This window comes from Equus quagga, chromosome 7 (assembly GCF_021613505.1).
Source record: "Equus quagga isolate Etosha38 chromosome 7, UCLA_HA_Equagga_1.0, whole genome shotgun sequence".
Lineage (NCBI taxonomy): Eukaryota > Metazoa > Chordata > Mammalia > Perissodactyla > Equidae > Equus > Equus quagga.
Genome location: NC_060273.1, coordinates 101,639,356 through 101,665,896, shown reverse-complemented (window position 1 = coordinate 101,665,896; position 26,541 = coordinate 101,639,356).

Genomic DNA, 26,541 nt, shown 5'->3' with positions numbered 1-26,541 from the left:
ACAACTAGGAGTCATATATTTGAGGACAAAGCCATGCATTTCTGAGATTAGTATCGCGAAATAGTCTGCCCTTTCAGAAACTGCTCGACTCAGATAGTTCTAGTTCAAAGCTGAGCCTCTCCAAACTGCGACATTTGGTATAGCAACTTCAGTAACATCCGACTGTATCAATTTTCTTTGCTTTGTCCTGGAGGGGCAAGGTAGTGAGGCTAGAGAGGGAGCAGAAATCCAGGTACTAGAACTGAGGTTTAGAGGAGATGAAGGTGAAAGGAAAGTAGAAGCTACCATCAAAAGGAGACTAGCAACAAGGTGACAAAATCAATCCTTAGGGAGTCAAGCTACAGCTTCTTCGATCCTTTGTGTCCAAGGCAAGGATTGTCCTAAAGGGAGGAGGAGAGACTGCGTGTACTCACAGAGAGGTCTCACTCTGGGGAGCAGGACTGGCTACAAAATTTGTGGGACCCAGTGCAAAAGAAAAGTGCAGGGTCTCTTGTTCAAAAACAAGGAAGAAAGTGCAGTTAACGGTACTACAATATAAAGCTTTTTCCTTTAAAAATATTTTATTACTTATAAAATGTAACAGGAGTAATAGCAATTCACAATGAGTAACATAAGTAACAACATAAACTTACAAACTATAAAAAAAATATTTTGGTGCATTATTTTACAATACGATAAATATTTTATTAATGTAGTATCTTGACTGATATAAGATTTGTTGGGTCATTTGTCTGCAAATTCATTTATTAGGTCATCAGAATACTTCATTTCCAACTGATATAATTGAAAGTCACATACGTTGTTCCTGGCAGATAAACAATTGCAAATAATTGCTTATAATATTGTGAGAAATATAAATTGTGAGAAACAGCTTTCAGCTTACACAATTGTTACCAGAGCTATTGAGAGTATTTGATAGACTGTATCAACATTGGGGTAATTTTCTGATAAATTATTTAGAAATATAAATTTTAGTACCTCTAGAGTCAATGGTTCACGCAGAAAAATTTTTTTAAAGATTTAATTCCCCAGACAAATCAGTTTCATGCATCTGAATTTAATTATAAATGTAAATTAGTACAATGGCATTTAAGTGTTTCCTCTAACATTTCCTAAAATGGAGGTTGTAGAAGAAACCAAAAATGGTATCATGAATTTGTAAATATTCAGAACAACTGCTTATACATTCTATCATTGTATTTTCAATTAAAAGGAAAAATCAACTTTAGAATTGTCATCCTCATTAATAATCGGTTCATCTGAAGCTTCGTATGAAGAAAGTGTTCTTTTCCATCAAATAGGACAAGCTCCAAATTTAATTTCTATCTTTAAGCCCGTGGATATGTTTTTTATAATGTTGCAGCAGTTACCAAACCCAAAGATTCTAACTCTTTGAAAAAGAATAACTCTCTAAATGCTTTATTGCAATGTCCATGTGTATCCTTTTACTTTGCAATCATTTACTGGCAAAATTTATTTCCTCGGTGTCACAATTCCAGCGCACAGTTTAGAGAATTAAGTTGTGCAGAAGCCCTAGGAACAAGCTCCCAAGATGGACGGCCCAGTCGGCGTCACAGCCCGGTGCCGGTTCTGCCCCGTGCCATACCCTCCTCTTTTCCAACGCCACAGTGCTGCGGTTGCCACCGCAAAACCAGACCCACGTCCCTGCCCGGGCCGCCCTCTCCGGGCCCCAAGGCATCCTGGACCGCCCCAGGCACGCGCATGCGTACAGAGTGATGCTTGGTGTGTACGCTGCTGCCCACTGGCCCCAGTGCCTGCGTGCCTGTGTCCCCCAGTGCACGCCCTGGAGTAGCTCCTCTGCTCGTGCACACGTTCCTTGTCCCACTGGACTCCACTTACAAAACACAAGTTCAAAGGTAAAATTAAAAATGTCCAAACGACAACAGCAGAGCATTAAACCAAGCCCTGGGACTCTTCTAGGAGCCGGGCTGCGTGCGACTGCGTGGATGCACACCCCTGAGGCTGCCCTGCTGGGGAGAGAAGCCTTGCAGTTGCTGGAAATTAAATGGGATGCAATGATGTTATGCTGTCATCCCAGGACCGCAATAGGAAGAGACACTTCTTTCCTCTGTATTTTACTGTGCTCGATTCCCAAAAATATAGCCCTCAGCATTTCTTTTGATCTTGTAGCGCCAGAAGCAGAAATCTTAATTTATAATTTGCCCTACATGGCAAATTTGCCACCTCTTTTTTTTTTTAATTAATGGTTGAATCTACTTTTCTTTTTAAGATGAAATCCAATGGACCTGCGATGCTGTGCTAGCTCTTATCCACGTGTAATGCTTGTAGGCATTAGGGGGTTTTGAGGAAAAAATAGTTCTTCTACATTTCTGAGCTAACCAAAGCTATTTTTAAATAATACAGGTAGCCACAGTCATTTGACCAGAAGGGAGGCTGGTCAGGGTTTTCATGGCAGCACACTTTATTCGCTCCTCAAAAGTCTTGCACCCTGGGAAAGCAATTCCAACAAGTCTCTCAGCAGCCTGCCGAGCCCTGAGACCCAACCTTTCTGACATCTCTGTGTTCCCCTACACGGCTCATCCAGAGGTCACTCTCCACCTTGCTCTCTTCATTAACTGGAGTGACGGTCATCCCAGCCCCGGCTGGTAACTGTCTTGGTATTGTGCTTATGGTCTGTTATTTTTGTGATCCAGTTTCTCACCTTTAAGGACCTCTCTCCTTTCATTTCTCTTCATAAGCGTAGATCAAAGTTCTGAGTTTTGAATCCTTCATTTGTATTTAGCAAAGAAGGCATATTTATAAGTTATTGAGTATATACTTATATTTAATTTCTCCTTTTTCTATACAAATTACCAAGTTTAATACTATCTACCCCTAATTTGTTATAAGGCAATTTGTTTCTGAAATATTTTCCCAAATCACGTACACACATATCAAGGTATGCATATAGTCCATTTCCATTCTCTATCGCTGAACATCTTTTCCATGCTCTGAATGCTACCTATATTTGTAGGCACTCAGCCAACAAGAATTGAAACATGTGCTGGAAAAACCCTTACCTCTGAGTGTGTTGTCTTGTTTTGCTACAGCTGGCGTGTTCTGCATGGTGTCCTCTTCCCTCAGTCTTTATTTCTGCCAATTATTTTGGGTCCGGTCAAGAGTTTTTACTCTTAATGGCTAACAAAATGTTTGAAAGTGATACAGTTACACTTGCCCCAAAGAAAGCAAGCAAAATATCCTGCTGGATGCCGTATTTACACAAGTTTTAAGGCAGCTCATGTTACTCTCAAAGAAATAGATGTGAAAACATAGGGTGAAGCTCAGCAGACAATTCAGAGATTGGTAGAAATATAGTGACATTAGAATGGCATCATAAACATCTTTGTAGCCTGCGATAATCGACCTGCTATTGTTTGAAAAAAAGAAAACCAGGCCAGAAGCATGTCATAACTTCAAGTCATTTGAAGAGAAGGAAGAGGTATTATTGATATCAAATGTCAGGAATGCAGAGTCTTGACAGCTGTGCCGTCACAACCTTATGTGGCATCGTTAGTGGTCCTACTTCCCCAAACACAACCTCCTTGCCAAATAGGGTGTGTATATATCATACAATAGCATCTCTATGAAAGACTCATAACTATAAGAACTATTGCTATTTAATTTAACCTAATTCTAAAATAATTATTCAGCTAGCATGAGTTGATTATCCTTAAATTCATTTTCCATTTAAATTGTAGTCTCAAGATTATCATATATCTATAAAATAATAGTTGGCAATATCACCTTTGTCAAAACCAAGAGCCTACAATATTTAAGGCACTGGAGAGACAAAAAGGTAGGATATATTGCCTCAGCGCTCAAGGAGTTTACAATCTAGTTTGAGGGAAAGGAAAGTGCCAGTGAGTATGTGTTGAGAACAAAGGCTCCATGAGTTCTGAGGATAGAAAGAATGCCCAAGTAGTCAGGGAAAGATGTACAGGGCAAGTGGAATTTGGGCTGGATGCTAGTAAGGGTTGGCCTTCCATAAGAGGAGAGAATGATGAAGGTCCCAATGCAGAGGTGTGGAGGAAGGGACACAAATGGAGTTTAGGAAGCAGGGTGAAGAGCGCAAATTAATTGAAGCACTTGTATAGGGCAGTAGTGAGGATGATTGCGTTAGTCAGGAATTGCTTGGTTGCGTACGATAGAAACCCAATTTGAACTAGTTTAATCAAAAAGGGGAAATCAGGATAGCAGAAGGTATTACACAATTCAAGAACAGAAATCTGGCACTGAACCTGGGAACAACTGGAACCAACGACTCGTTGTCTGTCTTCCTGCTCCTCTGGGCTTGTGCTTCATCCTCTCTTCAACCCTGAAGAGAAGCCAAAGTAAGAAACATGAGTGCTAATACTGCACCCAGTACCACATCTTATAGCCTCAGCAATTCAGAGTGAGAGAGGGAGAATGGGCTTTGTTCCCATGTCTAAAATCCTGAGGACATTACTGGCTAGAGTATAGGATCAGTAGATTAACATGGAGACTCCTTCAGGAAGCTGAGGGATTAATGCAAGGGATGCAGGGTAGTTAAGGAAGGGATGTGCTTCTAAGAAAAGTGTTTGAGAAGGAAAATAGTTATATTAAAAAATGTACATGTTACATGTAGAAGTAGTATCCATAAGCATAGAAATTCATACTAAAAATGCCACATTTTGTGTTTCTTACCTTGGAATTACAAATGCTTAAAACCTCACATCAAAATGCCAACCTAAAATAGAATTGATTCATTCCTGTTACTCTTTCCCCAAAATAGTTAATTTCACCTGCAATTATTAGAATGAAATGCACTTACCTTAAGGACTGGCTGCTGTTTGTGTTCTCTGCCAGCGTTTCACCAAATTCACATTCCATCCTCCTGCCTTTCTGTCTTTGTTTAACTAAGGCAGCAGCATATAGAACTCTTTTACAAATTAAGCTGCTCTTTCTTCTAGTTGGAGTGAAACCTTTTTATAACGATAATTGAGGAGAAATGAGCTAACCCTGAAAGTATAGATCAACTATGTTATCTCAGGATTTTATGGTGCATATTATGTTTTGAAGGCTAAGATTGTACTAATTTCATATAATAAGCCATATCATAAGAAATCATTACTGCCTTCATCTGAAAAGGTTGTGTAACAGCTTCTGACTTAAGTAGGAGCTCCAAATATTTCAATGCTGTGGTGAAAAAGTATAGTTGGAAGCGTGATAGAAAAATTGGTCTGTGTTTTATGGCATCCTTGATACTTTAAGAAATGTAGGTTCTACATCCAGTATTCCCTTTGGAACAATTTTGCCATTTGTTTCCTGGAACATTCCTCATTGCTGCACCCTAGTGCCTTCAATCTAAGTCTGTCCTACCAGGTACCCCAAGGCTAGGTCTCAGCCTCCACAGAGCAGGAACTTCACTGTGTCCTAGCACCTAAAACAGTACCGGGACCATAGGAGGCACAGGCACTCAGTAAATACTGAATAGATGAATGAATTACATAGAGTGTTTGTATTCACAAACACAGATTCATAAACACAGAGTAAAAACATCCCGCAAGTAAAAAGAGCAAGATTAAAATGGAGAGGTCAGTGAGGCAGAGACAAAACATCCTATAATTGCTTCCTTCCTTTACGAATGTCACTTCATATGCATAAACAGTAAGTTATTCTTCACATACCAAAGCTGAATAGCTCCAGCTCCTTTCATTCCAATTTTGTTGGAGTGCTTGGAGATGAAGCTCAGTCTCTAAAGGACAGAGAAGTTTCTTGCCAAAAGTCAGCCAGATGGCTCGGGACACAACTCTGAAGTCCATTCTGATGTCCAATGTTTCTTTTGATAAATAGCATGATTGTGCTGCCTGGAAAAGTAATTCCTTCTATAAGAAGGTGCTGGCAACAGAGTCATTCTGGACCATAAAAACTGTAAAAGGAAATGATAAGAGTGTCAGCAAATTCAATCAGTAGGATGAGATCAGCTCTCATTGGGTTCCTTGGATAGCCAGACAGCACATAGCAAACTCTGTGAATTAAATCTATCCAAGCCCAAACATCCAGTTTCACGCAGCACACCACATGTCTTTCTGCTACACCCGAGACATTTTCCTAATTAGAGAAAAAGAAGAGCATATGGCGGGAGGGACAGGAAGAGCAGGCACCAGGATTTTGAGGTACCTATGGGGCACTCCAGGGGAGAAATGCATAGCAGATATAAAAGGCTAAAGATCAGTAATGGGCTAAATCATAGTGACATGCATTAAACACTTGCTAGGCTCTGTGCTAAGAGCTTCACCTATGTGACCTCACTTAAACCTTGCAAGAATCCTCTGAGTACGCTCTACTTTAATCCCCATCACACAGATAAGGAAACAGAGGGTTAGAGAGATTAAATAACTTGTTCACAGCTAACAAATGGTAGAATTGAGATCTGAGCCAACGTCTTTCTGAATCCAGAGTCTGCACCCTTAATCCCCACATATACTGCCTTATAGCAGAGGGTTCTAGGCTGAATCTCCTCTTTCTCTGCCTCCCTCACAGCCAAGCCATTGTCTCTCTCCTTCACGTTCAGTTTAATTGGACCTCAACAAAAGCTGTCACTTCCTATCCCAACCACCCTACCTGTTCTTGTTGAGTGTACTGGTTAGGATGTTTTGGGATGCAACCAGCAGAATGCTCAACAGAAAGTAACCTTAATAAAGGGTTTGGTTGTTGTGGTGGTGGTGTTGTTTTCACATAACAGGAAAGCCTGAAGCTGGGCAGGCTTAGTATTTGTTTAGTAGTTCCATAATGTTATCAGAGATCCAGCCTCTTTCCATCTTTCTGCCCTGCCCTCTTCAAAGTGTTGCCTTTGATCCTCCAGCCTGTTGCCCCACGATCATAAGACAGTTGCCGTCCCTCACCCACTTGCACCCAAAGTGAGGAAGGAAGGGACAGGAACACTGCTTGGACATTTTTCCTTTTGTACGAGGCAAGAAATTAATCACATTTCCCTTCGTGTCTCATTGTGAGTGTGTTTTAGGGTCATCTCTAGCTGCAAAGGATGCTAGAGAAGCAAATATCTGGCATTTTTACAGTCTCAGATGTGGATGTCAGGTTAGGACTGACCAACATGAAAGAAGGGAAGGATTGTTGGGTAAACACTTAGAAGGTTCTGCCCCCTGTCTGCTAGTCCAGAGCACCCTTTCCAGCCCTTGCTAGACTGGCCTTTTCTTGCACATGACACTTTGCCAAATTTCCTACTACTTTAAACTCTCTTTCCAGGCCCAGCCTCCTGCCTATCTTGCCTCCTACCTCATTAGTCACTCCTTCTCAGTCTCCTCCCCCAGTACCTCTTCATCATAGGTGAAATAAGAACACTGGACTCATTCTGGATCACACAAGTGCCTCCAGGGACTAGGCCAAAAAAAAAAAAAAAATGGTGGGGGAATGAGTTATGGGGAGCACTGAGGACTATGGTAAACTGCAGAATGCATGCCTGTTTAAAAACACTCAAATTCACATTTTAAAAGCTCCGGCCTAAAAAAAACTCATCTGTAGGCCGAATGTATCCTGTGGATCTTCACTTTGCAACATCTGAACGATCTCCAACACTTCAGTTCTAACATTTCTGCATGAGTTTCTCAAAGTAAGTTTAATGCTCACAGAAGCCCATTGACACTCTGAGGCCATAGGTGATACGTGCTTGTATTAGTCTGCTGGGGCTGCCATAACAAGACACCACAGATTGGGTTGCTAAAACAACAGAAATTTATTTTCCCACAGTCCTGAAGGTTAGTAGCACAAGGTCAAGGTGCCAGTAGGGCTGGTTTCTCATGCAACCTCTCTTCCAGGCTTGCAGAAGGCCACCTCGTCACTGTGTTCTCGCATGGCCTTTCTTCTGTCCATGCATGGAGGGAGCAAGCTCTGGTATCTCTTCCTCTTCTTATAAGGGCACTAGCCCTATAGGATTAGGGCCCCACCCTCATGCTCTCATTTAACCTTTCTTATCTCCTTATAGACTCTATCTCCAAATATAGTCACACTGGGGATTATGGTTTCAAGATATCAATTTGGGGGGGGACATAGTTCAGTCCATAACAGTGCCAGTCACTGCTCACAAAGCTGAAATTTGCCAAGTAGTTTTGGCGGGGGCACTGGACAGAAAAGAGTCGTGAGGAAATCTGACTCATTTTAGAGCCACAACTACAAAGTCAGTCAGGTCATCAGAAGGTGGTGATATAGCACCTTAATGCTTACAGAACTAAATGCTTTCTTCAACCAACCCAGCCTTATAAGAAGGTAAAACGGTTGTCACCCACAAGACGTGATTGGAAAATCACAGGGCAATGTTCCTACTGAAAATGTCCTTAATAGTTCTATCTGAAATTTTATAGTTAGAAATTCATTCATTTAGAATGTTCTGATTTTGTGTTTTCAAGAGACTTTGGTTATAATGCAAATATCTATGGGCAGACTCTTACATTTGTATCAGCTAATGCCTTACGATAGCCAAGGGCAATAAATAAGGAGTAGAGAAAAAAAAGGAGGTGATAGAGAGAAAGTATATAAAAATCTGCAGTGCAGTTGGTTCTAAACACACACACACACACACACATACACGCACTAGAGATTTTGATATGTCACCTCCCTTGAGAATCACTTCATAAATTACAGGAAACCAAAATGGGCAGTTTTTATTTTATAATTGAGACTATATATTGAAAATGGAGTATTTTACATGTAAATCCAGACTCTTGTCTTCATTTGAAAAGTCAGAAGATCTGGAAACACCGAGTCTACATTTCTTCATGGTAATAATCAGTCAGACCTGAGTAGTAGCTACTCCTATTAGATGTGGCATGCACTCTCCCATTTGTCACAGTCCTTAAGCCTATCTATTGTTATCCCTATCACTAAGAGGAATGTCAGCTGCCATTTATTGCTGTGTTTTTACTGGGGCTTTTCTATAATTAAGAAATATTTCTTATAATTATATCTATCTAAGAGTGGAAAATAAAATATTGACTAGGTAGGGCATTTCCAAAGTATGGGGAAAAGCATATGGTAGAGATTTCTGGTGTTCACCAACATCTGTGTTCTCATCTTCTTCCTGGGCCCTGCATTTCCCAGCCCTTTTGGATCTAAACCAATGGAATGTGAGCAAGTGCCACAGTGACACAGGTTGAAAGGGTTTAAAATGGATGTACCTTCTTCATACTTCTCCTCTAGACAAATGCAAAAGACTCAATGGAGGACTAGGTGATGGTGGAGCCACAAAGTGGACGTGGACTGGATCCCTGAATAACAGCCTGGAGCAGAGCCCCCTAACTTACTCTGCTCTGTAACATGAGTGAGAAATGCATTATGTTAAGCCACTGAGATCTGAGGGCTGTTTGTTATAGCAGTTAGCTATCTTGACTGCCTTGACTAAAACAGAACATCCTTTTTTTTTGTGGAAGTGAAAACTATTTTACAAGTATAATAAGCAACAAAGTTTGTCTCCTATTGCTTCGTACATTCACATTACCTTTCAGGTCTCTGTAGGCATCTCAACCCCGGAATAAGATAAGATGTGTAGCTAAAATTTTGTCAATTTTGTTCATCTTTTCAAAGAACCAACTCTTAGTTTTGTTAATCTTTTCTATTGTTTTCCTGCTCTCTATTCCATTTATTTCTGCTCTAGTCTTTATTATTTCCTTCCATCCGCTAACTTTGGGCTTAATTTTTCCAGTTCCTTGAGAACTAGAAAGTTAGGCTCTAGTTATGGCATTTATTTGAGATCTTTCAATTTTCTTGACGTATGAATAAGGTGTGGATGAAGAAAGATGGGTTATAACAAAGGCAAATCAAACAAGATTAGTTGCAGGAGTCAAGACTTATAGAAATGAGATGAAGATGTGTGCCTGCAGAGGGTCTGAAGAGACATAAAGAAAATCTATTTCACAATTTTTCTCAGAGCTGACACTGGCTGATTCCTTGAACTCTCCTCCACTCAATGACCTCTCTCTCCCACATACACTGTCTTTCTCTTTTATATTCAATCTATGCACAACATTTGCACTTTTTACTTATTGATCTTGAAACAACCTTTGGATATTGGAGTTGTTCTATACACTCTCTGTCAACACGAAATGATGAATTTAAGCTTCATGGCATAGCCATTAAGGATGATTATGTCACCCTGCCTCTCCAGCTAAAGAGATTCTCTGTTTGGGAGAAAATGACTGAGGTCCAGAGCGGAAATTTCAGTTGGTTTGAATTAAGGTTTTGGAAACAAAGAAGACACACTCACACAGTCTATGTCAAGGAAAGTGGGTTAATTATAAAAAGAAACAAAAACAGAAATCTCATGGGAATCCAAGAACAGAAACAAGCAAACCCCATGAAGACAAGAGTTGCACTGAGGGAAACTCTAGGAACGTTTGCAGCAAAGTCCACACATCTTCCTTTCTATGGCAATATCACTAAAGGGACTCAGTTACTCTCTATACCTCTGTTTCTTTTGGTACAGATTCTTTCTTTTCAGCTTTATTGCGATATAACTGGCATATAACATTGTGTAAGTTGAAGGTGTACATGTGTTGATTTGATACACGTGTTGAAACGTGATTACCACCGCAGCATTAGCCAACACTTCCGTCACATCATGTAATTACCATTTCTCTGTTGGTACAGATTTTTAATTCTCCTGCATTACTAATTGACTTCCTCAGCATCTACTCTGTAACTTTTTCTACCTCAGTACTGATTCTTTCTTCTACTTACTGATTCTTTCTTCCTTATAAATAACTTCTTTTTGTGCATGACCCCTCACAACTCCTTTTTTATCTCATGACATTTACCTATGTGTGATTTTAGTCTCCCCTCAACTGCACGATCAGCTCCTACTGTTACTTGCTTCTGTTTGGCTCAGTCAACCAAGAACAGATAGAGGCCAGGAATTGTGCTACTGAAAATGGCAGCCTGGGGCCACAGGGCTGTGGTCCTAGTAAGCACTGGGACTGACATTATCAAACTATTAAATCCCGATGGATAAGCTTCACAGATCTGTGGCATGTAGTTTTATCAGTGTTTATGTTGAAGCTTATGTGAATAGGCAAGGCAGGATATATGCATTCTTCAGTAAATAATCATAAACATTGGCCACAGCTAAATGTGTGAGAATACATAGTTGTCCCTAGCAGGGCTCAATCTGAAATTAATTTCACAGTACAGCTGCCTATTCCTACCTTCATCTACCAACCTTACCTGCCATGTATACATCCAGTAGTTTTTAAAATACAGGTCATTTTTAACATTTTTTGACAAAGTAATACATGCAAATAGAAATTTTCAATTATACAAGGATACCCTATAAAACATTAGGTCTCCCTGACCTCCTACCCCCGTCTCTTATTCCTTCTCCCTAAAGGTAACCATTGTGCTTCCATGATTTTTATACAAATGCATTCTTATTTAAGTGAGCAATAGTACTGTTAAAGGGAATATAAGGGAGAAAAGCAATCCTACTCAATTTGCTTGGACAAATGTGGGGGATTTATGGCCCTGAAGAATGGGCTCCTTTTCTTCTACCAGGGACACTAATGTGTCTCACTGTCCAGCTAGAAACCTCAAAAGGGAAATTCCGCAGACACAGCTGAGTACCTCCACCATATCCCAGCAAAGGTTCTCTGTGCAAGGCAGGTAGCACCTATTAGGCTCCCTCCAAAATATGCATGAATTGTTGAATTCAAGCCAGCTTGCAGCCCTTTCAAAGAAATTCCAGATCTTACGGCAAAAACGGCCCCATTATATAAAATTGCTGCAGGAAGAAAAATCTGTCCATTCAGTAAAGGACCCACAGAAGCCCAGCCTGATAAATCAGAATATCACCTAGACCTTTGGTCCTCCCACCATCATTTGTATACCCCACTAAATTTTTCTGTCTCCAAACAACAAATGTTGAAGTTCTAAGTCAAAATAGACTTTGATGCTTTGGGAAATCCCATAAACCTTTTGACGATGAAGACAACGTCTCCTTCTCTCTACTCCCATAACACAAAAATCTATGGAATTACTATGACCATCTAAAACCTCTATGGAAACCCTGTCTCGGGTTCATGCCTCCACATAATCCTCTCTCTTGTCTTTTGAGTCCAAGTAATACACTTCTGTTTGCCTCCCTTGTACTCAATTCCCAATTCTGCAATAATTTCTCAGACTGCCCCACAAGAGGAAGTTAATATTATCTTGCCCAAGAAATATCACAACATGTAATTAGCCCTCTAGATGCTGATACCCTGCCACTTCTTAATGATGATCTTGGACAGGGGTCCCCAAATTATAGCCCACAGGTCAAATCTGGTTGTTTACTTATTTATGTAAATAAAACTTTATTGAAACACAATCACACTCCTTTGTTTATGTATTGTCTGTGGCTGCTTTTGTGCTATAATGGCAGCACCGAATAGTCACAACAGACACAGTATGGCCCACAAAGCCTAAAATATTTACTATCTGGCCCTTTACAAAAAAGTGTGTTGACCCCTGGTCTGGGAGGTTAGAGGGACACTCTATCATAAGGGTGCGTTCAGCAATATACCTAAGACATGACCAACAGTGTTCTTAACATAAGAATATTTATTGCTTTCCTAACCTAAAGTCCAGAGTAAGCCAGGTTCCAATTGGTTTATAGATTCAACAGTGACACCAGAGACTCAGGATCTTTACCCTCTTCTACACTGGCATCCTCAGCTGGTTGACTTACCACTTCAGCTACAAGCATTCTCATCAGAGAGCATCCAAAAAAGAAGGAAAGTAAAAGGCAAAAGAGATTTTTTTCTTATGAAATTCTTTTTTCATCAGGAAAGTAAAGCTTTCCCAGAAAACTTTCATAGAAATTCTCTAATTGGGTTGCATGCATAGCCTTAGACCAATCACAGAGGGAACTGAGCTTGTCATGATGGGTTTGGAGCCAAGGTTGTCATGCTTGCTTGCATATTAGAATTACCTGTTGAGTAACCAGCAGATTAAAAAACACCAACATCTGTGCCCCATCTCAGACCAATTATGTCAGAATCTCTGAGGTGGGTCCTAATAGTGACATTTTTCTTTAACTCCCAAGAAGATTTCAACGAATAACCAGGAATGAGAACCACTGGTTAGACTAATTATGATTCATTTCCTGGAGCTAAGCATATAAGCATATTTTGACATGAACAAAAGCAGAGTTAATTTGTCTGGGAAGAAGATTGAACAGCTAATGACTTTTGGGTAAGCAGCCAATAGTATTTGCCACAGTCGTGTACATGGACACTGAAGTAATTCAGGTAGATGGTGGGACTTAGGGGGAAGAGATGGTGAGCAAGAATCCACCCAGAATCCTCAATGAATGAGGAGGAGCACCCAGAAAGTTTCTGGGCAATAACTCCAAAGAGAGTAGAGCGTCATGAATTACAATGGTGAGGAACATGCGCTGGAGGTCACAGGAGCTGGGGAGTATCAAGGGAAGCAAGGAATACAGGAAAGAAAGGAGTGCTGAAGATATAGTTAGTTCAGTATTGGTATGTTGAGGGTAAAGTGTCTATGTTATTTCAAGGTTGAGGTGTCTAAAAACACCCATCAGTCTGGAGTTCAAAAAAGAGTTCTTTACAGGACATTTTTTGAGAATGGTAGGTAGGGGCTGCTAATATTTTCCCCAGAGAATAGGCATAAACTAGGTATGTCCCAAGAAAACCTTATCTATGGAGATGGTGGAAATCATGAGCCTGGGTGGGGTTGTTCCAGGAGATGTGTAAAATAGAGAGAAAGGTATAGGTCTGCACCCTGGGAAACAAAAAACATGCACCGAGTCTGCTGCCGCTTGTTAATAGACTGTAGATGTATAGAATTACCCTGAACTCCTTCTTCTAAAGATAATAGAAATTTGAATGTTTTACTTGACATATTCTAAGCCATGATGCTACAATGAAATCATCCTGTTTTCAGCTAATAAGAATAATATAATTGCCAGGACAAAACCAGGTCTTCTGGTTCCAGATCCCTTGGATTGAGTCCTCACTTAATCCAGACTGATTTGCACATGACTGGTAACTGCAGAATCTGAGTGACCTTTTGGTCTCCAATGAAACACCCTGGGAAAACGGTTTGCCTGCACTCAAAAACAGTGACTGCTCTACATCATTGAAGATCTTTTGTCAAGGGAATTCAATTAGCATCAGCCTGAGGTCACCTCAGGACTGCTTAAACTTTTCATCCTGTAAACTCCCCTGGGTTTTCCATGACTCATATCAACTGTCCACAGAAAAATAAGTTCACTTTTCATCTTACAGGTTCTGCAGTAGCTCTGGTCTCTCCCTCAGTATCACATCAAATCTGAAAAGAGGAAGTGCCCGAGGGGAGGCAGTAGGTGGAAAATGCCGGGTCACACATAGTTCACAGCCTTTTCCCCAAGCAGCTATTCAGAGCGCTGGGCTGCAGTCTCTGTGACTTCCTGAGAACAGCCCATGATCTCCCTATGGGTCAACTCCCAGTTTAGAAAAGGCTGGGAAAACACTGGACATCTCTTCTGTATGATAACAGACTGTAGGTTCAATAGAATCCAGGAATGCTAAAATAATAACATTTGCCAAATTTGCTGTGTCAATGATTAAAGATATTAGCTTAAATCAATAGGCAAATATTTAATGTTTGCTACTTATTAGTAAAATTAAATATGCTACCTTCATTGAACTATCATAAGCTGAAAATGCCGTTCATTCAGCCTTTAGTTCAACACATACCTGAATGCCTACTATGTGCAAGTCATTGTGCAAGGCCCAAGGTGTGAAACACAATCCCTGCTTTTCAGTAAATTTAAAAGTCTAAAATCTAAATAATACCTTTGTTAAAAAACAAAAGAAGTGATATGTTATTATAATATAGCACAAGGTGTCAGAGTAAGCCCAGCGCTCATGCTAGAATTCAGATGGGTTTGATATCATGGGCCCACCAGGAGTCCACCGCATGAGGCTCTTCCTATAAAGGCATCATGAAGACAGGATCAGGCAGGTAAGCCCAGCCTGGAGGAAATGTCAGAGGGGTGCAATTCTGACAGCCTGTGGCAATTGAATGTTTCCTTTGCCTTTTGAGTAAAAGCAGAAAGAGCCACCTTCACCAACATCTGTAGGCTGTTGGGCCAGACAAGAACACAGCTTGGTACCTTTTTTCCAAAGAGGAATGTCTATTAATATGACCAAATCTCAGACAAATTCAGTCATTCAACAAATATTTATTGAAAGCCTACAAGGTGGCAGAAACAGTCACGGGGTTGTGAGGCCTCAGAAAAATCTGGTAACAAATGAATAATGTACATAAGCCACAAAGTAATCAAGCTGATGTATTCTAAATTAATGAGGCCCTTATTGGAATGGAGTGTCCAACTGATGATAAATTTTTAAAGGATGTGTGAAAGCTAAGGCAGATTCAAAGAAGAATCGTAAGGATGATTAATTGAGAAAAGAAATTAGGTTCTGTGAGGAAAAGTTAAATTAACTCCAGTTACTTAACTTGGAAAAGAGAAGACTAAGGGCTAACTTGAGTACTATCTTTATGATCAGAAAGAATTTTATGCTTTTCTTTTCCTTAAAGGCTTAGACATGAAAAAATGGGATAAAATTAAAGCATTCATTTAGGCATTGATTCAATCAATAAATACACATAATATGGGCACCTGCCTTGTTGCCTAACACAATAGGAGACTGCAGGAGCATGAAGATGAATACAGTATAACGCCGACAATAGAAGGTATTTCATCTGGACATAAGGAGGAACTCCTTTGAACAACCAAGTGATAAATCTCAAGAACTGACTGAAAGAGCATATGTAGTATAAATGCCTAGAGATTGTCAAGAAGAATATTGACTGTTATTCAAGATTATCATGATTGTTATGATCATAGAATTAGATAACTACTGAATTTCTTTTCTAGATCTGTGATACTAAAACCTGTACCCTAGTTTTACAGTCAACAATTTCCTACAAAGCAATGCTAAAAGTGCTACATAACTACAGTATATATCACTGGATTTATATTTGCCCTTTGACTAATAGTATGATTTTATGTCAAATATTCTTATGTTCATATTTTTTTTGCTGAGGAAGATTGACCCTGAGCTGACATCTGTTGCTAATCTTCCACTTTTCTTTTCTTTTCCTTCTTTCTTTTTTTTTTTTTTTTGCTGAGGAAGATTGACCCTGAGCTAACATCTACACCAATCTTCCTCTATTTTGTCTGTGGGGCCCCACCACAGCGTGGTTTGATGAGCAGTGTGTAGGTCCATGCCCAGGATCCAAACCTGCGAACCCCAGGCCACCAGAGCAGAGCATGTGAATTTAACCACTATGCCACAAGGCCAGCCCCTCTTATGTTTATTTATAATTAATCTTTAATTAAAAGCAACACCTAACTCCTTAGATTTAAGGGAAAACATCTGATAATCTCTCTGACAAAGAGTTAAGAATTTAAACTCTAAATCAAGATTATTGTCAATAAACAGATTGCAGCTATAAAATGGGAAGACTGTTCAGAACGTGATAATCAACTCTATTTTAATTTGGGGTTGTCAGGTTGAATTTCCAGTATTACAGACTAGAAAACGGACTACGAAAGCTTAATCAAGTCCTTTTCAAGAAATGTATTTAGGTACATATAACCTTGAAGCATAGAGTCACACCTGGAACATTTGTTGTTTAACTAGAATGCTAGAGAGAATAGAAATATTTGAAGTTGCCTGCTAGGTATTTCTATCCGGAATCCCAGTGACGTTTCAGATTCAATACAACAAGAAAAGAGAGTGAGAAAGTAAGAGAGACAGAGAGACCTTATCTACCTTAACTCAAATCAGTTCCTTATTTTTATTATTGGTATCACCTTCTTCCCAGCGTACATAATACACAATACTCTCTATATTATGTACTCTTCCCATAATACATTATTCTCTTCTACACTTTGCCCCATTTCCTCTAGCGGTAACACTTTGCAAAACTATAGTCTATCAAACCAGGATATTTACATTGAGTCAATTCTCTGGTCTTATTCAGATTTCCCCAGTTTTGCTTGTACTCATTTGTGTGTGTGTGTTTAGTTCTGTACAATTTTATCGCTCATGCAGGTTCCTGTATCCACCATCACAGTCAAGATACTGAACCATCCCATCACTGCGAGGGCTATGTTGCCCTTTTATAAGCACACCTAACTCTCTCCCGTCTCCCTCCTCTATTCCTAACCCCTGGCAGCCACTGATCTGTCCTCGATTTCTAAAATTTTGTCATTTCGAAACTGTTACACAAATGGAATCACACAGTATGTACCCTTCGAGGACTGGGTTTTTTTATTTTTTAGTATAATACTCTAGAGATTCATTCAAGTTATTGCATTTATCAATAGTTTGTTCCTTTCTATTGCTGAGTAGTATTCCATGGTATGTTTTTACCGCAGTTCGTTTAACCATTCACCTGCTGAAGGACATCTGTGCTGATACTAGCTTTGGCTATTCCAAATAAATCTGCAATGGACAGGTTCATTCATGTACAGGTTTTTGTGTGAGTATATATTTTCACTTCCCTGGGATAAATTCCCAGGAATACAATTGCTGGGTCATTTGGTAGTTCAATGTTTAGGTTTTTTTTTTAAGAAACTACCAAACTGTGTTCCAGAATGACTGTACCATTTTACAGCCCCACTAGATTTGCATGGGTAATTGAGTTTCTCAGCATTCTTGCCAGCGTTTGGTGTTGCCGCTATTTTTTACATTAGCCATTCGGATTGATGAGTGGTGCCATGTGATTAGTTTTATAAAAGAGGGATGAACCTGTGGCTCTAGGAGGTGGGGGGGGGGGGGGGGGGGGGAGGAAAGGTGTGGGTAGAAAACACCCATAAAGGAGATAAGATTTGAGTTAGGTTTTTAAAAACTGAGTAGATCTTCAGAAACTAGAAGAGAAAGGAAAGATAGATGTGGGATAGCAAATAAAATGCTCAAAATGGGAGAGATATGAGAGAGCATGAAGAATGGAGAGAAGATGCACACGGGTGGAGCCCAGAGTGCCGGGAAGGGAATAGGGAAGGGAATCAGTGCCGATGGAAGAAGACTTTTGTGTGTCATGTCAGGGATTTCAGCTGTGCTGCAGGTAAGAGGCGGTCTAGGCTACAATGAGGCAGGCACAGGATTGTTTCCGGTCAGTGTCCATGTGCTCCCACATTGTCTCCCATATCTGTCCCCTCCTCTCCTTTCTTACTGCCACTCTCCTGCCTCAGAGGCTCACCTGGAGAACCCCGCTTCAATCTACCCTATGCTGATGCCGGAGCCGTTGTCCTAAACACTACAGTTCACCGTGTTTGATTTCTCTCCTTGGAAATCCTCACTGACCCTCCTTCTCATGCAGAGCAAACACCAAACTCCTCAGAGCAGAGAGCAGTCCTAGAACAGAGGTGACGTGACCCCTGCTCCCCTCTAGGAAGGTAAGCACCAGCTTTACGGGACTGATTTCTAGTCCCCATGTGCTAGTGCCTTTTCCAGCTTCCTGGCTGGAAACTCATGTTTCCTCTGCCTCCTTCTGAGCCTGTGGAAATGCTCCTGATCCTTAAAGAGTCAGGCTCAATATGGCTTTCTTTTGTGAAGATCTCCTAATCCCTTCCCCCCCTACCCCCCGACTTTATGCTATTACTCTTACTTTAGGATCCCCATCATTTTGCCTATATCATCACTAAAGTATTTATTTCATCCTGCCTTGCATTATGGTTTACAAGCTTCTCTCCTCCGATAGACTGTAAACTGATTCCAGGTGTGGTGATATGGATGTAAAGTACAAACTTGAGTTGTCGGCCATTTATCGAATATCAACACACCTATGTGCCAAGGATTTGGCTGTACCCTGGGGAAGGGATACAAACTCTCGAAGAGTCTGGAATCTAGGAAAGCGATATGATATGTTAAAAATAATAATAACACAGGCCGAATATGATTTGTCTCGAGTACAAATAAAGAGCTATTTTTATTCCATGTATATCTAAAATGTGATTCCGTGTCTAACTTTGTTTCATTTGAGGTTCCCTAGAAACATTTTCCAACAATAAAAAAACAGAAACAAAAAAAAAAAGTACCAGGCTTGTCAAAAATGTGGCAAAGTCTTTTATTAAATTTTTAGTCTTCGCTTCTGTTTATTTAAGTGTAGTGTAAACTTGCTATTTTCTCACAAATAATTAAACATGATAGTGTATTCAAAAGTGTTTCTACACAATGAGGACACTTAGAATAAGAGGAACACAAAAGAACATGGTATTATAGTTTAAAAACTCCTTGTAACATATTTCTGTGGACCCGAAATCCACTTCCGACAAATTTGTGAAAATGCAGAAAGCGAGCTGCACATCAAGACTGTTGGCAGCTCCAGACATTTTTCAAATACAAGGTCTCAAATGACAAGACTCCCAAGAGGAAGGTCAAGGTGACCACTCTATCTGTTAGATGTGACCAGACTATTTTTTAATAGTTTTCATTAACAATAATAAAAATATAATCAGAAACATTAGAACAAATATATACACGATGATGGGCCAATGAATGTGTTGATCTAACTTGAAATTTGTCAGGAAAACTTGACGTCTCCTGCCCCCTTTTTTTTTTCATAATTTACATAAGTTATTCTCTAAATCAAGACCAAGTAAATGTCACCTTTTTCTCTAACAGAATCAGTATTCTATTCCTATAGTGTACTGATGGCACTCAACATGTCTTCAATTTAAAGAAGGGATATGTCATACTGCCCTTTAACGGATATAAGATAAATACCATAAATATGTAGAGGTTACAGGATTGGTGGTTATTCTCTTGCCTGGACACACAATCATTAGGAGCCAAGTGCTAGGACTATCTTTGGAGTTCTCACATGAACTAGATTTTTATTTGTTTTTATTTCCTCAGGTCAAGCAGATATTCTTTAGTTTCAAAAGAAATTCAGAAACACTGAGGTCATGATTTTTATTAACTCCTAAAATCACAGCCAATATTTCAACTGCATCTTTTGATGGACCCTTAATCAGTTTTTAATCACATTCGCCACAAGTACCAGGCACTGTAATCAAAATTTCCCTCTAACTTATTGGACCTGAGAGGAGAATAATCTTTTGGAAATTTCAACACATGCTTAGCTGAACACAGATATTCCCTTGGAGCCAAATTTTATTTTAGCCCTCTTTTCTGATTAGAAAATGAAAATGAAAAATATTTAACCATTAAGTGTATCAAAAAAATTGAATGGCTGTCTGTACCTTCAAGGGGAAGTTTAGCCATTAACAGATCATAGTTACGAGTAAAACTGATTCATATAAATGTTTCAACTTTTGTGCTTTTCTCCTTCTCCTTTAATATTGAAGAAAGTCAGAAGAAGGAGTTTTAAAAGGAGACTGGAGGAAGGGAACAAGGAAGAACCTTGGAGGGAAGTCAGAGGGTAGAAAGGGAGCCATGGTGGGGAAAAGCAATCAAAGTTTTTGACGGATCTATGTCATTGTATTAGAGTGTAAGAAGAAAATAAATTCAAACAGGAAAAAAGGAGAGAGACTACAAAACTCTGCCAATGCTTCAATAACTATAAAAATAAGGCTAATACAAATGCTTCCCTTCTGGTTAGTGTTTCGAATTTACAGTGCACTTTCACCATACGCAGTGTTTTCCCTAATCTTCACAATAACTCTTCGAGGTAACAAAAAATTTAGTTTCACGCCACCTAATTCTGCAGCATTCAACCACAGGAATGGCATACCTTCTCTCAGTGGCTCTCTGCATAGAATCTGCATTCTCTGTCTTTAGATATGCAAGCAGAGCAGTGGACTCAAGCAAACATGGCATGAATAAGGTCGGATAAGACTGTATTGATCCGACAAGATCAATACAAGGAAACCATTGTTGGTTTCCTGTGTGTATCTGACCCTACTGCTCAGTGCTTAGATCAGATGATGTCCACATTCTAGAAGCTGCTTCTTTACTCAATGTGACTTCTGATAATGTGGTCAGTGCAAGACGTTCTCCCTTAATGACAAATTTGATGGAATTAAAAGGCAATGCTGGGGGTTTCTCTATGAATAAGACAATTCTGCAGTGTTATCTGACAAATCTTTAATTTTTAATTTAATTTGATCCCAATTAAATCCACATGAATGGAACACTAACTGAAAAACTCTTGCCAAGCTCTTCATCCTATTTGTGAAATTTAAGCCTCCAAATAGCAATTAGTGAGTAGGAAATAAATGATAACAGTTTCTAACAGAGATGGATTTACAAAAACATTTTACATCTTTTGTTAGTTTGTCCTCTAGGACATGTTTAGTCTAAAATAAAGCAGAAGCCATGAATATTATCATTGTGGCCTGGGCTCTGGCTACACGAGACACATATGGCCTCAGACAGAGCACACTGAGTCAGCACTGTGGTCTGAAACGAGGAGAAATGAGTCCTAGACTGCAGCTCGTGTCCATGGAGTGGAGCCCCACGTGGACTCAACAGCTAATGGAGTTGAGTCATCAGTGTCTAGGGACTAAGCCAATTATTTCCCAACTGAGGAGCTTTTTCAGGATACAGATTCCCAGACCGTACCCTGAATCTAATATACCACATCTCCTGGAACGGGGCCTACGGATCTGCACTTCTCAAAAGCTTTCCAGTTGATTGGACAATCAGTAAGTTTTGGGAAACAGAGGGCTAAAACTAAAATTATTCTAAGTGGGCATAAAGGGGAGGGAGGAGTTCTCCATCTGCTCACAGACAGAAAAAGCCTCCTTAAACTATTTCTCCAGCATCCAGTGTTGCTAACTAGAAGTCTGATTACAATTTGACTCTGATTCCTTTCTCGGCCATCTGTTTGTTTTATTGATTGATTGATTTTCTCTCTGGAAGCTTTAAAATTTGGAGACCAGAAGTTTCATTAGGATGTAGCTATAAAAGGCCACTCTATTAATCTGAACACTCAAAACCTTCAGCTCAGGGGAAATTCTGCTCTCTCCTTTTCGTCTCTTCCATTTTTAAAACAACTCATGTTTTAATTTTTCATTCATTTTCTTCCATCATTTTCTCTTTTTTCTCCAGGTTTTGAAACTTTATTGTCCAGAATACTAATTCAGCCTTTTGCAACATTCATTGTGTTTTTCATACATTGCATTTGATTTTTTCTACTTTGCCACTGAGATTTTTAATTTCTAGAATCAATTTATGTCCTCTAATTTATTCATCTTCATAGGAGCCTTTTCCTCCCCTTCTCCATCTTCCTCCTTCTTTGCTTTTCTTTTAATGGATAATAGCCACTTGATTCTCTCTAAAGATATTTTAAAAGTGTTTTTTGTTAAGTTTTCTTCTCTTCCTTGAATTAGTTCTCTTATAACCTTGAATCAATGGTTCTGTTAGTTCATCTTAGTCCTTCTATTGGTTTCCATCAACTATCTGGTGATATGTGATTGCCCCTTAATAGCTGGCATAAGATTACTTCTGCAGTGATATAATTCTGATGTTCCATCGGGTCTCAACTTTGATTGAAAACCCTGCTCCTAGTCTTTACATAAATGGTTAAGATGCGTCAACTGGACAACATCCCTTAAGGCTTCCTGGCATGGGCTGGTAGGTAAGCTAGGTACCCATCCTCTTGACAACTTAAGAAGATAGGTACTTTGGCCAAGGAGCACTCCAGAGCTTGAACCTCCTGGCAGAGCAATCTGTCCCCTTTTTTCCTCCTTGCCTGTAGTGTCTCAAGTCACCAAATGATCTGCTCTCCTTTTCACTCACACCTCTAAAGGATTTATTTTGGTAATGTCTTTTGGGTTTATCCTGACATTGAATTCCACTTGCACCTGTCCTTTAGGATAGTGGAGGAAGTGAAAGAACTGCACCATTCTGTTGTTCAGATTTCAGCTCTTGTTTAATTGCTCCTACGGTTATTCCTTCTGCCCGCTCTCCTCTATACGGGGTCACTCTGAGCTTTGAGGTTTTCAAGACTGCATCCTTTCTAATTTGCAAAAATTCTCATGAATTTCTGCCTGTTGATAACATTCTTCCTCCTTTTCCAACATTGTTCTCAATATGTATATATATTTTTCAGCCACATAAGGGATTCCGGGGCAAGAGGAAATTTAGATGTGTTCAGTCCAATCTTCTCCTACAATATCTTCTCTTAGATTCCTCCCATATTAAACCACTGACACATTCAACCACAGGAAGTCACAAACACAAACATTAAACCACATCATTCCTAAAATACATAAGAAACCAGTAAAAAAAAAAAACCCACAAAACTCACAGGCTAACGATATCTGTTTCTTTGTGTAAGCATAAATAGATGAATTATCTTATATTTAGCCATTCTTTTTTTATTTTCTTTTTCAAGAAAAGCAGTTCTATCTGACAAGATATCTTCTTTGGTAAAGAGGAGCATCACTATAGTTGATAAAGGATACCATTCAACTACATATAACAGTTTCTATCATTTTCAAAATATTTGGTCTCAGAGAAACCTAAAGTGAATTCATCATCACGGTCCATTGTGTCATATAAGTTTATAATAGGCAGGATGCCTACAAGATATTGCGAAAATCTGCCTTAATCATCAGTCTCTCGGATGGTTATAGACCATCTGTAGTTGCTAGTTACACAAGGAAACTGTCTCTTGCCAAAGCACGGAACACCTGCAGAGGATTACAACCTCCTATTAATCTGCATACATGCTTCCCTCGGACGTTGAATTTTGCAATCACATTATTTGCAATTTATAAATGTCACTCAGACACTTATTATTGCCCATCTGCCCAGAGTGCAGAATCAGGAATCCCTCTGAATTCACACACCAGTTCTATGTGTTCACAGTAACATTAATCATAAGTATACATATCATCCAGTTGTGGCGTAAACTCAAAAGTAAGGGCTTTAGAATCTCCTTATCCTATTTCCAGTTCACTTCTAGAGGGTAAATAGGGAAAGAAAAATGATCTGTGACAAGAACTTGTCTGTCATCCACTCATGACATGGCTTTCAATTTGGCCTTGAGGTGATGGGAGACGACATTCTATGTGGACAAAAGTATAAGGGAGAGAAGCAAAGAGCATCTATAGTAATTGGTAAGTTGTCCAGATCGCCCAGAGTAGCAAACTGAAATGTTTAAAAAGGGGGCCAAAGAGCCATCAAAGTAAGTTAAAAGCATTTCTAAACACCAAGAGATGGAAACAGAGCTGAATTGACAGTGCCAAAAATAGTGATTATTCTTTTCCCTGTGAATTTATAAACATTCTTAAATCAGCCATGTCATAGTAGGCCTCTCCAAAGTTATGGATTAATAGCAAGCCACCACGTAAGTATAAAGGAAAGAATCTGAAGAAAATCAATGCACACGCTAGTGGAAGATCTTACAGCATAAGTACTATGTAGGCAAAACCTGCCTTGGGTCCCAGAGAGCCAGGGGTCTCATAATGTTAAAATGACACATAATCATATGCAAAGACAATTGATTTCATTTTGATGGCCTAAGTTTAAAATATTTTCTGGTGAAGATTGTGTATGTCATGTCACATTGAGTTTGGAAAGTGAAGTAATTGTATTATGACCTTTTATTTGTGTATGGGAATGTATTGGACGAAGAAATCTAAAAATGTATGAGGTGTTTCAGGCAGGAAAGTCTGGAGAATAAGGTATCCCTGCTATATTAGTTTGCTAGGGCTGCCTTCCCTCTGTACCCATGTCCAAATTTCCCCTTCTTATAAGGACACCAGTCATATTGGATTAGGGCCCACCCTGATGGCCTTATTTTAACTTACTCACCTCTATAAATATTCTATCTCCAAATATAGTCACATTCTGAGTTACTAGCTGTTAGGACTTCAACACATGAATTTTTGAAAAGACACAATTCAGCCCTTAGCACATGGTATATATCTTTACTAAGTTGTTGTTGTTTTTTTTTTAAGAGAGCCACAGTGAATGGAGGGGAAAGTCTTACCACTTAATTCCAAATAAATAAGTTCACCAGAGCCCACATAACTGCATTAAATGTCAAGCAAGAGCCCACACTAGATGAAGAAAGGAATTCTAGATATTCTCGACTGGAAAAGAAGTAGTCACAATCTGATGGAGACATGTTGGTCCTTGCACTTGGCTCTTACAGATTCGTACTAACAATGATAATATCCAAAGGTATAGATTGCCCAACAAATTAGAGGGACATTTTTAATTGCAAGTGAACAAATAATCTAGGATTATTTAAGATGAGATCAGAGTGAATTATGTATGAAGCTCCTTTACCGGAAACATGATAAAGTATTCATGGTGATATCATGATATGGCATAACAAATCAATGATATGGTCTATCCTAACTTTTTCTCAGTTTCTGGTATCTGTATATAGATTGATTTTCATTATTAGGATAAGATTATTGATTGAGGCATTTCACTTTTTTGTTTTTAGGGTTTTTTTCCTAGAGGAACGTCATTGAATAGGATTGAGTAGGAATATGAGTAACATGAAATTTCCCAGCTTTTTGACCCTTTCTAAAAAGTCAGGCAGACCTGCCAAGATAATGAGTGAGGGCTAGCCTATCACTTCATGCAAACATCTTCCATTCCAAATTTTTCACCATGAAACATCCAGGCATTTAAAATAAAAAGCTGTAACAAATCTGCTTCAATCGAGTTTTTTACTTTAGCTTCACATTCCCCGCTCCAGACCTCATCAGCTGTCTGGAAATGCCACCAAACAGTCTAGGTTGAAAAAAGTCAAAAGCATTGATGCTTCTAAGCAAACACACAGTCCTCCCTTCTGACTATCAATAGCAGCTTCAAACACCATGAGGTGATGCTGGGACCTGCTTGATTTACCTTGGGATGTAACCTGTTTTAGCTCTTGTGTTGGCGACTCACTGAACACATCTCTTTTATTAATCCTTGTATCTATTGCTATCAATCAACACTGGGGCTGAAACAGCTTTCCCGAATGTCAGAAATAAACAGTGTTTTCCTGTAAGCTCAGAGGAAAAAAAAAAAGATCAGGGCATTGGATATATAAAACCATATGCTGGATGCGTTTGGCTTAGAAAGCTAAATGTTTTTGAAATCTGTCCTTTAAAAGTTGGAGCCTATTCTAAAATTTTGCTTGTCCCTACCCAGCTTCTAGGGGACATAATTTGTCTATCCGAGTTCTTTTCAGTTTTCTGGTATCTATATAGAGGTTTATTTTCACTATTAGGACAAGATTATTGGTTAAAATGTTTTTTGTTGCTGGTTTTTGCTTGTACGTTTGTTAATTTGCAAGAGTTCCATTTCCCGTTCATTGGTTTTTCCTGAACAGACCTCTGTCTCTGCTTACCATAGTTCATAACTAGAGTTACTTTGAATCTTCTCTTTAAGTGGGAAGGGACTTGGGGACTTGGTCTCCCTAAGAAAGAGACAAAATACAAACAAATTTAATAATGAAACCTTCTCTTTGGTATAAATCTTAGAAAAATCTTCATGCGTGTGCTCAGAGACATATAAAAATCCTTAAGAAATATTGTTTGAAGTAGCAATAAATAGGGCAACTGTGTCTGCTGATGGA